Raw genomic sequence first — 6,497 nt, 5'->3', positions numbered from 1 at the left:
ATCTGGTTGCTCAAGTTCTTAGAGTTATCCACCAAAAACCCTCATGAAATTCTCCCACATAAATATTTTGTCTAAATCCTAACACTCAAATCGGTGCCACCAACTATTCCAAATCGGTCCTACCGAGTTTCAGCCTAGAGAGATCTAGAGCCAAACACTTCTTTCTCAGTGACACCGAGTTTGATTTTGTTGCAACCGAATGTTGGAAATATGCCCTAGAGGCAATGATAAATAGTTATTATTATATTTCCTGTTTAAGGATAATTGTTTATTATCCATGCTATAATTGTATTGAATGAAAACATAGATGCATGTGTGGATACATTTTATTGATTTTTGCGGAGCTCGGGCACCATAGTTCTTCCTCTAGATCGTATTTTTGCGGAGCTCGGGCGGAGCCCTGTAGGAGTAGATCGTCACCACCACCAGAGCGCCGTCAAGCTTTCGGAGAACTCACCTACTTCTCTGTCTTGCTTGCTGGATCAAGAAGTCCGAGATCATCGTCGAGCTGTACGTGTACTGAACACGGAGGTGTCGTTCGTTCGGCACTAGATCGGAACGGATCGTGGGATGGATCGCGGGACGGTTCATGGGATGGTTTGTGGGGCTGATCGAGGGACGTGAAGACGTTCCACTACATCAACCGCGTTTCTTAACGCTTCGTGTTGTGTGATCTACAAGGGTACGTAGATCCAAATCTCCACTCGTAGATGGACATCACCATGATAGGTCTTCGTGTGCGTAGGAAATTATTTGTTTCCCATGCAACGTTCTCCAATTGTGGCATCATGAGCTAGGTTCATGCGTAGATGTTATCTGGAGTAGAACACAAAGGGTTTTGTGGACGGTGATGTTCAATTTGCTGCCCTCCTTAGTTTTTTTCTCGATTCAGCGGTATTGTTGGATTGAAGCGGCCCAGACCGATATTATTCGTACGCTTACGAAAGACTGGTTTCATCGATTGCAACCTTGTTGCATAAAGATGACTAGCGCGTGTCGGTTTCTTCAACTTTAGTTGAATTGGTTTTGACCGAGGCGGTCCTTGGAGAGGTTAAATAGCAATTTGCACATCTTCGTTGTGGTTTTTGCGTAAGTAAGATGCGGTCATACTAGATACCCATAGCAACCACGTAAAACATGCAACAACAAATTAGAGGACGTCTAACTTGTTTTTGCAGGGTATGCTTGTGATATGATATGGCCAATGACGTGATGTGATATATTGGATGTATGAGTTGATCATGTTGTAATAGTTAATATCGATTTGCACGTCGATGGTACGGCAACCGGCAGGAGCCATAGGGTTGTCTTTAAACTAATATTTGTGTTTGCAGATGTGTTTACTATATTGCTAGGACGTAGCTTTAGTAGTAATAGCATGAGTAGCACGAAAACCCCGATGGTGACACGTTGATGGAGATCATGGTGTGGCGCCGGTGACAAGAAGATCGTGCTGGTGCTTTGGTGATGGAGATCAAGAAGCACATGATGATGGCCATATCATGTCACTTATGAATTGCATGTGATGTTAATCCTTTTATGCACCTTATTTTGCTTAGAACGACGGTAGCATTATAAGGTGATCTCTCACTAAAATTTCAAGACGAAATTGTGTTCTCCCCGATTGTGCACCGTTGCTACAGTTTGTCGTTTCGAGACACCACGTGATGATCGGATGTGATAGACTCAACGTTCACATACAACGGGTGCAAAACAGTTGCACACGCGGAACACTCGGGTTAAGCTTGACGAGCCTAGCATGTGCAGACATCGCCTCGGAACACATGAGACCAAAAGGTTGAGCATGAATCATATAGTTAATATGATTAGCATAGAGATGCTTACCACTGAAACTATTCTCAACTCACATGATGATCGGACTTGAGTTTGTGAATTTGGATCATGTACTACTCAAATGACTAGAGAGATGTACTTTTTGAGTGGGAGTTTAGCCAGTAATTTGATTAGTTAAATTCTAATTATCTTGAACATAGTCTAAGTCCACTTTGAAATATTTGTGTTGTAGATCAATGGCTCACGCGACAGTCACCCTGAATTTTAATACATTCCTAGAGAAAGCTAAGTTGAAAGATGATGGAAGCAACTTTGTAGACTGGTCTTGTAATCTTAAGTTGCTCCTGCAAGCTGGGAAGAAGGATTATGTCCTTAATGCTGCGCTAGGAGATGAACCACCCGCTACGGCTGGCCAAGATGTTAAGAACGCTTGGTTAACACGTAAGGAGGACTACTCAGTAGTTCAATGTGCAGTCTTGTATGGCTTAGAGCCGGGACTTCAACGTCGCTTTGAGCGTCATGGAGCATTTGAGATGTTCTAGGAGTTGAAGTTTATCTTTCAGAAGAACGCCCGGATCGAGAGGTATGAGACCTACGATAAATTCTACGCTTGCAAGATGGAGGAGAATTCGTCTGTCAGTGAACATGTGCTCAAAATGTCTGGGTACTCAACCCATCTAGCTGAGTTGGGGATTGAACTCCCACAAGAGGCTATCACTAAAAGAATTCTTCAATCACTCCCACCAAGCTACAAGATCTTTGTGTTGAACTATAACATGCAAGGGATGAACAAGTCACCCGGCGAGATATTCACGATGCTGAAAGTCGCAGAGTCAGAACTCCGTAAAGAGCATCAAGTGTTGATGGTGAGTAAGACCACTAGTTTCAAGAGAAACGACAAAGGAAAGAAGGGTAATTCCAAGAAGAGTGGCAAGCCTGTTGCCAATCCGACGAAGAAACCCAAAGCTGGACCTAAGCCTGAAACGGAGTGTTATTATTGCAAGGGTATGGGTCACTGGAAGCGCAACTACCCCAAGTATATGGCTGATAAGAAGGCGGCCAAGGAAAAATCAGGTATATTCGATATACATTTTATTGATGTGTACTTAACCAGCTCTCGTAGTAGTGCCTCGATATCCGATACCGGTTATGTTGCTCATATTTGCAACTCGAAACAGGAACTGCGGAATAAGGGAAGGCTGGCGAAGGATGAAGTGACGATGTGCGTGGGAAATGGTTCCAAGGTTGATGCAATCGTCGTCGGCACAGTTTCACTTTAGTTACCATCAGGATTAGTTATGAACTTAAATAATTGTTATTTAGTGCCTGCGTTAAGCATGAACATTATATCTGGATCTTGTTTATTGCGAGACGGTTACTCGTTTAAGTCAGAGAATAATGGTTGTTCTATTTCTATGAGTAATGTCTTTTATGGTCATGCACCCAATGTGAGCGGATTGTTCATATTGAATCTTGATAGCAATGATACACATATACATAACATTGAGACCAAAAGAGTTAGGGTTAACAATGATAGCACCATGTTTTTATGGCACTGCCGCTTAGGTCATATTGGTGTAAAGCGCATGAAGAAACTCCATTCCGATGGACTTTTGGAGTCACTTGACTTTGATTCACTTGACACGTGTGAACCATGCCTCATGGGCAAGATGACTAAGACTCCGTTCTCCGGAACAATGGAGCATGCAAGTGACTTGATGGAAATCATACATACCGATGTATGCGGTCCGATGAGTGTGGAGGCGCGCGGCGGATATCGTTATTTTCTCACCTTCACTAACGATTTGAGTAGATATGGTTATGTCTACTTGATGAAGCACAAGTCTGAAACGTTTGAGAAGTTCAAGCAATTTCAGAGTGAAGTTTAAAATCATCGTAACAAGAAGATCAAGTTCCTATGGTCTGATCGTGGGGGTGAATATCTAAGTTTCGAGTTTGGTGCTCACTTAAGACAATGTGGAATTGTTTCACAGTTGACACCGCCTGGAACACCACAGCGTAATGGTGTGTCAGAACGTCGTAATCGTACTTTATTAGAGATGGTGCGATATATGATGTCTCTTACCGATTTGCCATTATCGTTTTGGGGTTATGCATTAGAGACAACTGCATTCACTTTAAATAGGGCACCATCAAAATCCGTTGAGACGACACCATACGAACTGTGGTATGGTAAAAGACCAAAGTTGTCGTTTCTTAAAGTTTGGGGATGTGATGCTTATGTCAAAAAGCTTCAGCTTGAAAAGCTGGAACCCAAAGCGGAAAAGTGTGTCTTCATAGGTTACCCAAAAGAGACAGTTGGGTATACCTTCTATCTCAAATCCGAGGGCAGAGTGTTTGTTACTAAAAACAGAGCTTTTCTTGAGAAGGAGTTTCTCTCGAAAGAATTGAGTGGTAGGAAGATAGAACTTGATGAGGTTGTCGAACCTCAAATCCCTCTAGATGGTGGCGCAGGGAAAGGGGAAACCCCTGTCATTGCGACGCCAGTTGAGGAGGAAGTTGATGATGATGATCATGAAACTTCGGATCAAGTTCCTATCGGACCTCGCAGGTCGACAAGGTCACGTACTGCTCCTGAGTGGTACAGTAATCCTGTCTTATCAATTATGTCGTTAGACAACAATGAACCTGCGAATTATGAAGAAGCAATGGTGGGCCCGGATTCCAACAAATGGCTGGAGGCCATGAAGTCCGAGATAGGATCCATGTACGAGAATAAAGTGTGGACTTTGGAAGTACAACCTCAAGGCCGCAAGTCTATTCAGAACAAATGGATCTTTAAGAAGAAGGCGGACGCAGACGATAATGTGACCGTTTATAAAGCTCGACTTGTGGCAAAGGGTTTTTCACAAGTTCAAGGAGTTGACTACGATGAGACGTTCTCACCGGTAGCGATGCTTAAGTCCGTCCAAATCATGTTAGCAATAGCTGCCTTTTACGATTATGAAATCTGGCGGATGGATGTCAAAACGGCGTTCCTTAACGGTTTTCTTAAGGAAGAGTTGTATATGATGCAACCCGGAGGTTTTGTTGATCCAAAGAATGCTAACAAAGTGTGCAAGCTCCAGCGATCCATTTATGGACTGGTTCAAGCATCTCGGAGTTGGAATAAGCGCTTTGATGAGGTGATCAAAGCATTTGGGCTTAGGCAAGTGGTTGGAGAATCTTGTATTTACAAGAAAGTGAGTGGGAGCTCTGTGGTGTTTCTAATATTATATGTGGATGACATATTGCTGATTGGAAACAACGTGGAGCTTTTGGAGAGCATAAAAGTTTCTCTATGAAGGATCTAGGATAAGCTGCTTACATTCTAGGCATTAATATCTATAGGGATAGATCGAGACGCCTGATAAGACTTTCACAAAGCACATACCTTGATAAAGTTTTGAAGAAGTTCAAAATGGATCAGTCCAAGAAAGGGTTCTTGCCAGTATTACAAGGTATAAAATTGAGTAAGACTCAGTTCCCAGCAACTGCGGAAGATAGAGAACAAATGAGTTCTTGTGGCACCCCGGCTCGGAGGAAACCTGAACGCCCCGTATTCCAGCCCAAGGACCATTCTTCTGGAATACGGAACCATTGGCACAGAACAAATCAGATTTGTATTACTATGGAAAAGATTACAAGGATACATGAATTTCATCGCCTTGGCGATACTATGCATACCTACGGTAAATCCTACGCTAGCAGCAGAACAACTACCGATATGATGAACTCCACTCCGCAGGGACTCTCGCTGGAACGTCCATCCTAGCTCGCAACTCGGAATCCTCGGCAATCAAACAATCAAGGCATGACCTGCAAACTAGCATGATAATCTAGGTGAGTACTTTGAATCTACTCGCAAGCTCACAACAAACATCAGCATTAAGGCAAGACAACACCATAGCAATCAAGATTAAAGGGTTGTTATTACTAAAGGAGTGGTAGCAAACTAACTATACCAGGCTACTATCACCATACTCAGAGAATACCAACTCTTGTGTTCTCACCAAGAACCTTTAGCGAGTATCCTCAAGACGGATACCAAGACTTATCACCGGCACGATGCCCAACTATTACACCGTCACGATGCCCAACTGTAGTATACTAAAACGATGTTCTTCCATCATTACTAACATTAACATGGTTGGCCATCTATTGAGGTCTGGTCGGGCTGTCCAATACCGTGGACTCGGCTATTTGAATAGGTTTGACACTCTGCAGAGGTTGCACACTTTACCCACACTATGGTGCACTGACCTCGTGATCCCATTCGGGTGGACCAGTGTTGCTCCAACGAAACTTGCTTGACCCGTGACTCTTTCATCGTACCACCAGCATTCGTCCTCCCTCGGAGTCCTACCCTTGGTGGCCCTGTGTCCTCATGATACCTGCCACTGTCGTGGCCAAACTAAACTGTCCCATCGAGGGACGTCGGCACAAACAACTCAACTGGCTCAAACGGTTATCACCGCCCACCGGGCCAAGGTAGCATGCGTGTGCATAACCCTCCCTCTTTGTAAGTACCGGTGAAAGAGCACGCGATGAGCTCAAGTCAAGGCCGTCCCATATCGGCAAATGTGGTTGCACTGATGAGCCCAAACAGGCGACTCTGATCAACCAACTAGATTATCTTATCTCCGAATAATATGTTTGTCATAGCTGACACTCCAAGGTCGTAGCAATCTGATAATTAATAA

The sequence above is a fragment of the Hordeum vulgare genome, chromosome 4H, assembly GCF_904849725.1.
Source record: "Hordeum vulgare subsp. vulgare chromosome 4H, MorexV3_pseudomolecules_assembly, whole genome shotgun sequence".
NCBI classification, from domain to species: Eukaryota; Viridiplantae; Streptophyta; class Magnoliopsida; order Poales; family Poaceae; genus Hordeum; species Hordeum vulgare.
The sequence above is the reverse complement of the archived record's forward strand: the minus strand, read 5'-3'. Positions refer to the sequence as shown.